Source organism: Myxocyprinus asiaticus, chromosome 40, assembly GCF_019703515.2.
Source record: "Myxocyprinus asiaticus isolate MX2 ecotype Aquarium Trade chromosome 40, UBuf_Myxa_2, whole genome shotgun sequence".
NCBI classification, from domain to species: Eukaryota; Metazoa; Chordata; class Actinopteri; order Cypriniformes; family Catostomidae; genus Myxocyprinus; species Myxocyprinus asiaticus.
The window spans coordinates 27,622,229-27,632,179 of NC_059383.1; the positions used below are offsets into that span (position 1 = coordinate 27,622,229).

General features: G+C 42.2%; 1 pseudogene; it reads left to right on the forward strand.

Moving 5' to 3' along the window:
• Positions 1 to 7,706, forward strand: part of LOC127430929 (dynein axonemal intermediate chain 1-like) — a 38,828-nt pseudogene extending 31,122 nt beyond the window's left edge.
• The last annotated feature ends 2,245 nt before the right edge of the window (positions 7,707 to 9,951 follow it).

The following is a 9,951-nucleotide window of genomic DNA, read 5'->3' on the forward strand; positions in this document are numbered from 1 at the left end:
AATTATGATCCAACGTTAATTTTCTTGATAAAAAAATATGATCGTGCCTGGTAACATGTAAAATGGTAGAAATAGCATTTTAGCTTAGCGTAAAGCTGACAATTTACACAAGGTTTATTTCTATTTACTTCTCTGTCTGCTCGTATGAATGTAACACATCATAAGAAAGTGTTTCACCGCTGTTCAAATGCACTTTGGATCGCATCATTTATATGTATAAATGTTTTCCATCTGAAAGGACTAAATATTAAATGAAACAAATGACAATAAAATGCAAAGTAATCTCTTCAGTAATCAAAATACTTTTTGAATGTAACTATTCAAAATACCAATGATTTAAATTGTAACTGTAGTGGAATACAGTTACTTATATTTTGTATTTTAAATACGTATTCCTGTTACATGTATTCCATTACTCCCCAACCCTGTGCATGTGTATGTGTGCATGTACAGTATGTCTGTTTATGTGTGTGCATGTGCAGCATGTGTGTGTTTACACAACTTTACAGAGAGTGGGTTATTTCTACCGCCCTGCTTGTGCTTGGACGAATTGTGTATCCTTTATCACTTGCACATCTGTAATGCTATTGCATTGTGTCTGTGTTTAATTGTGTACAGTACATAAAGAACATAAAAGAGCCATTTGCTTAGCAACATCTTTTTCAAGATACCGTTCCGCAAATGTTTCCACCTTGTGAGCGATATATCCAGGGTTGGATTGGTAATCTGGCATACTGGGCATTTTCCCGGTGGGCTGACGCACTTTGGGGCTGATCAGGGGCAGACTGGCCATTGGGAGAACCGGGCCGGCCACGAAACAGGCCGAATGGTCAGCGATAAGCTGAAATGAGCCGCCGCGTTATGCAGAATGGGCCACAAAACGGTGCAGCGATGTGCCGAAGGGGGTAGCGATATGGAGAAAAGGACAGCGACACCCCCCCCCCCAACAACTTTTGAGCCAGTTTCTATGTAAAATCCCAGGCCGATTTCTCTTCCCAGTCTACCCCTGGATATATCCCTCTGTCAGATGGGAACGAGCGCTGTTTTCAATATATGCCCGAAGCCGATCCCCTCTCCTCCCATGGCAGCTGCAGAGAGACACACGAGGGAGGCGCGTGAGGATGGGGTAGAGCGTGAAAATTTGAGGAGGATTTGTTGCCGGCCCAGCCTTGCGTGCCTCTCTCCTCCAGCCAGGGCCGGGAGCATGCTGACACAGAGCTCGTTGAGATTGATTGTGAGCACATGAAATCTTGAAATGCTTTACTTTCATTTTCAATTTGAATAAACAACTACACTCCTCTGCGTCCATAGTAACACAGCTCACTCATCTGCCATCGCCTCCATACGTGTCCTCAATGCCATGGTGGTTTGTTAGAGCGCATGCACATTAGCTGACACAGCAACACACATAAAAGTACTAACATAGGAACGTAATACATTTCAAAATGCATTCTACTTAATTAATATTATTGTCTTAGCAATAAATGAGTAATCCTAGTAATGTAATTTTATTCATGTCTGTAACTGTAATCAGATTACTTATCCGCATTGGATATCCGCTTTACTTGCACCTATGTGCCTCGAATGAAGCTGAATATCTTTAAAAGATTTGATTATTTACAGTGATTATTTTATCCTCAAAAGTGCTTGTTGTAGCAACCCAGAACCTCACAACTCTGTTTCCAGGTGTACTGATATACTGTAAAGTCCTGTGTGCTTTTACTCATGGAAGTTCCATCAAACCAGCCAATCAGACTTACTAACAGACATACCTGTTCATACAAATTCTTTATGGCAAAGCAATCCAATGCCAGTGTGACCCACGGGACAGCGTCTCTGACAGTGAATAAAGACAGCAGGGTCCAGACTCAATAGAATCAGTCTGTTTTTAGTCCAGTGTTAGCCCTGCACACCTGCGCTACACTGATACACACACACAACCACTCAAAATGATCTCCCCTACAGCACACCATCTATCTATGACACTTTTCTCACAGTATTCATATTAATCTCGTTAACCTTCCGCTTTTAACAGACTGCATGAACATTCACGTCAGTATTCTTGCTGGAGTGCCAGTTTGCAGTCTCAGCTGCTCAGCTCTGATTTATTTCCCAATCTACTGTGTTCTGGAGCAGTCTTTCTCAGCAACTTTTTCAGCAACCTCTTTTGTTTTAAAATAACAAACACTGAATAAACTTTAATTGCCTGCACAATACTGACTGCAATTACAAGCTTGTCTGAAATATTGGGAGCCCTCTTGGCAAGGGAGCAGTAAAATCTTCATCTTCCACTCCACTTACGTAAGAACTCCCCTCTGATTCACAATCACCGGCTTCAGCCGCAGTCATTAAAAAAATTAGATTCTGCAAATCTTCAGATCTCATTTCTATTCCGTTTCATAAATTTGCCATTTGAATTTTAGTCATGTACTATAAGCACTGCCTTCAAGTAGCCATTCGCTAGTTTTATACAAATTCTACTATAATACAAAAAAAAAAAGAAAATAATTACAAATATGGTAGTGAATTTTCCTCCTGGCGTCCACAAGAGACAGACCAACACAAAAGGAACTGACCAGGGAGGGAGGGAAAAAAGACAAGACATGGAGCATGAGTGTCTGGATCCCAACACCAGAACCGAAACCGAACCAGACAGGAGAGTCAGGATCCAGACACCATGCTCCGAACATGAAACACAAAACCAACCGAAGAGCGCACTGCAAGGAAACTGCGTCCGAAGCCATGCGCCCACTTAGAGACAAGACAAAGACAGAAAGAGGACATGGATAGGCGAATAATACTGAGCCATACGCTCAACACAGACCCAGACTAGACAGACGCATAACATGAGTGCCAGGGTTCAGCCACAAAGACAATAAAAATGCCACCCCCCCCCCCAAAAGAGACGCCTCCTGGCATCCCAGAAGAGACATAAAACAACAGACAAGACAAACAGAACAGACACTAACACAGAAAATAAAGAACACAAGAAAGGGAGGGAAACCAGGAAGGAAATTTAAGGAAAGGAACGGGGTCCGGCAACCAGGGAGGAGGCCTCAGGAACGGGAGAGGGAGCCAAGACCATTTTGGTGGGCAGCCAGAGAACCAGAGCAGACTGGGCGGAGCATTAGAGAGCCAGAAAAGGTTGGGTGGATGGCCAGGGAACCAGGGCAGATCTAGCGGATCTGACCAGAGAACGGGGTCTGGTGACCAGGGAGATTTCTTTAGGGAAGGAGCAGGGTCAGGAGGACAGGTAAAATGTGTAAGGAGAGGAGAGAGGTCAGGTGGCCTTGGAGGAAGGCCCAGGAACGAAGCGGGATCAGGTAACGAGCAGGGAACAGGCTGGGCAGACAAGGAAGTAGATCCAGACAGGAAAGGAAGGCTACAGAGGACTGACTGGATGACCAGAGTTTCGGGAAAGGGTAAGGGACCAAAAGCTGAGGGGACTAGACCAGCGGTGGGGAATGGATTGGTGGAGAGGCAGACCGAGGTCAGGGATAGGATAAGGGTAGGGAAAGTCTCAGTCTTGGAGAGGAAGGTGTGTAAAGTGGCTGGGGGACGGACAGCCCAAGCAGTGGCCAGACGGACATAGGTGTGAGCAACAGACTATTGACTGGTGTCTGACGGGTGATGGTTACTGGACTGAGCAACAGACTGGCGGCTGGTGTCTGATGGGTGCTGGTTTCTGGGCTGAGCAACAGACTGGCGGTTGGTGTCTGATGGGAGCTGGTTACTGGTCCGATCAATGGGCTGGTCGATAGCCGCTAGGGACTGAACAGGATAGTCGACGGTCACCGGGGACTGAACAGGCTCGTCGACAGCCTCAGGGAACTGGACAGACTCAATGACTACAGGAAACTTGACAGGCTCATCAACAGCCTCAGGGAACAGGACAGGCTCGTCAACAGCCTCAGGGAACAGGACAGACCCGATGACAACAGGGAACAGGACAGGCTCGTAAATGGCCACAGAGAACAGGGCAGGCTCGCCGATGGCCACAGGGAACAGGGCAGGCTCATCAACAGCCTTGGGGAACTGGACAGACTCGATGACCACAGGGAACTGGACAGGCAGTGTGGCGTCCGATGTGGTCGGGAGAGCTGGCAGCAACTGGGGAATGGCCTCTGTAGCCAGGAGCACTGGTAGCGACTGGGGAGCAGGGGCCCTTCTCCTCTTCCGAACAGTCAGAATCACTGCAGTGGGGACGGCCGTGTGCTCCTCCGCCTCCTGGTTGTCGGCAGTGGGCTCCTCCGCCTCCTGGCGGTCGGCGGCGGGCTCCTCCGCACCCTGGCAGTCCGCAGCAAGTCTCCGCCTCCTACAATGGCGTGAAGCGCGAGAAGAGCCCGGAGTAGGAAAGGGCACTGGTTGAAAGGAGTCCTTGGATTTCGAGTACCATGCATTAAGCATGAGCTCCACCTCAGCAAGTTGGCAGATGTGATCCACGAGATCCCTAAAGGGCCAAAATAAAATCTCACCCAGCTCCTCAACACTGTGCGGGTTGTCCAGACCTGACAGAAAAAGATGTTTGATCATAGCACCACCTGTGGGGCTCCCAGATCAAAATGAGCTTATTAAGCAAAAAGTCAAAATACAAACAAAACTCTCACAATGGAGAAAAAGGTCAACTGAAAACAGAGTTAGCAAAATACTAGGACCGACCGAAGCTTCAAAAGCTAACTCACAAACTTAGGAAACAGACCGACACACTAACAAACACACAAAATGATTCAGCACAGGACTAGAGACAAAGGGAGCTGAAATAGGGAGAGGTAATTGGGGGAGCAGGTGCCGTGCGGATGATCCTCTAATTGGAGTAACGATAGTTGCCAAGGCAACTGGAGCTGGCCATCTCGACGTGGCACCTGCAAGACACAAGAGGGCATGAGAGGCAAGGCAAACACGGGAAAAAACATTCAGACGAGACAAACAGATAGTCAGGGGAGGCACAGTCAGGCCAGCCTGTGACAACTGGGGTTCTTAGGAAGAACTGTTGATGCTGAACTTGATTAAAACCCCAAAACTCTCATTTCTTTCACATAAAATTAATGCACCATACGTAAGGCTTGCACCCTCAAGTTCTCAAATTCCAAACTGACTCCACGGTTTTGCAAATGACCCTATTCTTTGCACTATTGCTAATCAACCAATCAGACACTGTGTTATTTCTTTAAATAAAGCAATAAGCTACGAAAGGCAGTGCGTTAAAGTGATTTTACCATGGTGCCTAAAACCCCCTTACCCATGGTAAAATAGTTTTAAAAAATGGCCGCATCAGCATTGTGATCAAAGACACCAGTGTTCAATAAATAGTTACATTTCTCGTTCTTAATAATCAAATATAAGGAAAGAAGAAGCTCATACAAAATGTCCATAGAAACAATCTTCAAGGATATATATTAAGAGGCCAAAAAAGTGCAAAAGGTGCCAAAATGCTAGAAAAAAACTTTTGCGATTTACATTGTCATCAGGACCTTTCAACTTTTTTGTACTACTCGTTCATAATAATAAGAATAAACAATTCTTCCACCAAGTAATATGTAGTAGTTTATTATCCTAACTGTAGGAGTTTGCAGTTTCCAAGCAACTTTGTGCATTAATATAGATGAAGTTAACATTTAAAACAATCACTCGGCTGCGGCACTTGCAGGTTCTTTTGGCACCCCAGAAAAAAATTCTTTTTTTTTACAAATTGAGCTGAAAATGCCCCACAACATGCTGTGGTTGAAACACCCTATTTCTGAAAGGCTTCCATAACTTTCCATCAGGATTGGTGGATCAGGACAAACTCAGGATTTGACATAATTTATTATATTTCATGGACCAGCATCATTGTTATTGCATCTGCTCTAATAAGACCCAATTGATTGCTGCTGGTAGATTAAACATTTTCACAAAGAAATGGATGCAGTGAGTAACTTGTTTAGTCTAAATCAGCTGTTACTAAGTTTAAATATTGAAGTCAGATTTCATTATTTACTGAATGTGGACCAATAACAAACAGAAAAGACTCATTTTTTATTTAGAGTTAAAATTCGATTAGATCCTTCTTGGTATTATCTTCATATTTCATTTAATCTCATCAGTGCTTTGCAGTTCAACATAAAACCAATTACTGGTAGATACTTTTTATATGGTATTAAGTTAAAACTACATATTTAAAACAAATGGGTTTTCAAAAAGAAAAAAAGTGATATTTTGCACCACAATAAGATGAACCTTGTTTATCTAATAAAGTTAAAGTGTATAAAAAGAGTTCTGTTTGAAGGTATTTTTCCACCCAGTAAACAAGGACAACTTTAAAGGTGCACTCTGTCATTTTTCCCCATTTAAAAGGTTTTACTCCTAAAGAAATTAATTGTAATTTTGAAATATACAGTATGTATAAAATCATGAGATTGAGATACAGAGATGAAGACTCTTGTCATATCAGTAACCTAATAAAAGCTGTTCTATTCTACATGGAACAGGGGTGCTCTCATGGGGGCTGCCATTTTAGAATCACATGAACAGCTGAATACTTTTCACAATAATCTCAGTAACCATCTTGTTATTGGACACTTTCACTCTTGGATTAAATTAATCATGGCTGATTGTGAATAGTGGATTTATAACAATGGCATCTGTAACTGAAAACCATTGATTTTGAATGATGCTGCATCCACAACACTTGGTGTCACTGTAAGTCCAAGATGATACAAACAAAAAGTTACTGAGTGCACCTTTAAAGATTAGTGTCACTTGGTGTAAATGAAGATACAAAATCGTTTATTGTACCAATCCACCCTTATCACATGAACAGTTTGACATTAGTTTGACATTTGTGAAGGCAAGAATCTTACCTGCAGCACAATCCCACATCCTGTCCTTCGCACGGTAGCCTTGAGGTGTCTATGTCAGTCACTTTCCTTGATGTTTCTCAATCTCCCTATTTTTTTTCCCTAGCAGCACTCCCTGGTTATGATTTGAGAAATTCTATGAATAGCTGTAACCTTGAGCTACTTATTCGAGCCCATTGAAGATATATCTGTACTATGACTTCAAATGTTATTTGGATGTCTAAACAGTAGTAGCCTGCCGAGCAATTTTAACAGATGTTTTTAGAGTGATTACAAGCGTTTTCATCTAATGATTGACAAGCAATGAATTTACAGCCATTAATGAGCGCTAGAATTTATTTGCTATTGTCCATTGAGTAGCTTGCCTGGGTCCTGTTTAGTTCATTACTGCATTTGTATGGTCAGTAAACATGGAGATCTTTAATAAGTAGTCCACTGTTGCCATTCTTCCCCTGAGGAAACAATGTGTCACTGTAATCGTCTCTGAAAAATGTCATGCGAGATTAGAGTGAGTCTCTGATGATGGTGTTAGTGGTTTGTTCCACCACAGCACACAGAGGAAATAACACTTTGGTAACACCTCTCTTATTACTTCCTCAGTTCAGACAGAAATGTTTAAATGAGATCTTCACACCGAGGAGTGTTTGTGATTGTTAGTGGCACCCCCGGGTCAGTCCATTCACTTCAACAGCTGACTCATCTCTTCCTCTTCATTTCTCTCTTTGGTTTCCCAGGAGAAGAAGGGTCAAGAGATGCTGAAGGGGCCAGAGGTGGAGATCGCGAAGATGGAGAAGCTGTTGAGTTTGCTGAGGGAGTCTGGGAGCAATCAGCAGAACTAAGCAACTGTGTATGTCACACATAAATTATTAATACATATCAACACATACTTCTGTCAAAAATACTTCAAATACTCCTAAATTAACATGCATATACTAATAAACATCCTTCTAAATTTCATTATTCTCTCTCATTGTGTTAGATGACCGAGGTCTGGGTACCGCCAAGGGTCTGTGAGGGGGTGTAAGGGGGTCCGCAGAAAATTACAAGAGAAAAAAGTTTACAGAAATGTAGTTTAAAAAAAAAAGATTAAAAAGAGTATAAAAAAAAGTTTACATTTAACCAATTTTCTGCTTTTTTATGATAGTTTTTATTAAGCAGATTCCAAAATGATATGATACATGCCACATTTCTGACATAACAATCTGACAATTTTCTATTGGGTTAACAATTTTGCAAATATACAAACAGAACAACCCTGTACCCCCTCTCCCAAAAAAACAAAACAAAAAAAAAAACAGTCATATCTGCAGGTACATTTATATTCAGAGATCTAGTGATGTTAGTGTATCGACAGTTTTATAAAAAGAGTCGACAGAGTCTCTTATGGTATACTTAATTTTTTCAAGTAAAGAAAAGACATTAAGTCCTTCAACCACGTGGTAGTAATGGGGGTTTGCTGATTTCCAATGCAGCAATATGCGTCTTCTGGCTATAAGGTAAGCAAAAGCAATAATGTCGGCCTGGCTCCTGGTGCAGAATCCTTCCATAGGAAACACTCCAAAAATTGTGACCAATGGGCAAGGGCTCAGAGAGATTTTGAGAGCCTTTAAGAGCATGCTGAAGAAGGACAACCAATATGAAAGCAATTTAGCAGCTGTGGCTTAGGTGGTAGAGCAGGTTGACCACTAATCGCAGGGTTGGCAGTTTGATTCCTGGCCCACATGACTCCACATGCCAAAGTGTCCTTGGGACACTGAACCCCAAGTTGCTCCCAATGGCAGGCTAGCGCCTTGCATGGCAGCTCTGCCGTCATTGGTGTGAATGGGTGAATGTGTCACAGTGTAAAGCGCTTTGGAACCACTAAGGTTAAAAAAGCGCTATATAAGTGCAGACCATTTTACCATTTAGGACATGTATAGAACGTATGTGTGTGGTCTGCTGGGGATTGTGAGCATCTGGTGCAAATGCCATCATCTACTAATGACAGTTTTCTCAATTTTACCTTGGTATAATGAATCCTGTGAACCACTTTAAATTGGATCAAATTCAAACTGGCACAAATACAGGTGAAATTTTAGCTAGGGTATTCTCCCACAAATCCTCTTCAGTTTCAGCTCCTAACTCCTTTTCCCAGGCTTCCTTAAGCGGGGAAAGAGAGGTAGTTGTGCGAAATGTAAAAGCATATATATTGAAGAGATACGACAAAGAGATCTTGGAATTGACATTAACTCCTCTATCAATGTTTTCTTTGGCTGATGAGGAAAAGAGGTGAAGTGAGTTCTTGTGAAGTCACATGGTTGAAAATATCTGAATAATCTAGATTTAGACACATTGAACTTGGCTACCAAGTCATTAAATGTTATAAATGTATTGTTAGAAAACAAATCGTGGAACAACACCAAGCCCTTCTCCCTCCACTGCATAAAAGATGAATCCATAGTGGGCGGTAAAAATAAGTGGTTACTACAGATAGGCATAAGGGCCGACAATGAATTTAATCCAAAATGCTGCCGAAACTGTTTCCAGATCTTTAATGAGGAAAGCACAATAGGGTTATTTGTGTACTTGGATGGGTGTGTTGAACAGGAAGCAAAAACGAATGCAGGTAGAGAGGACAACATCAAGAGTTTGCTTCTATAATGCACCAATTGGTATTTGGAGAATTACACCACAAAGATAATTTCTGGATATTAGCTGCCCAATAGTAGAGTATCATGTTTGGTAGAGCAAGGCCTCCATCTTGTTTGGTCCTCTGAAGAGTTACAGTATATTCTGCAACTGTGGGGGCTTGCCAGACCAGATGTAAGATGATAAAATGGCATCGAGTGACTTAAAGGATTTTGGAAGAAAAAGGGGGAGGATCTGAAATAAAAACAAAATTCGCGGCAAGATATACTATTTGACTGACTAAATTCTGCCAATTAGCAAAAGTGGTAAATTACTCCAGCGTTGAAGGTCTACTTTTATGCAGTCTATCAGTTTATTAAAATTTTCTCTGTGTAGTGATTTAAATGAGTGTGAGATATGTACTCCCAAATATCAGAAACCCCCCAGAGACATATAAAAAGGAAGTTTATTTATGGAGATTTGTTTTGCCAGGTCATTGATGGGAAAA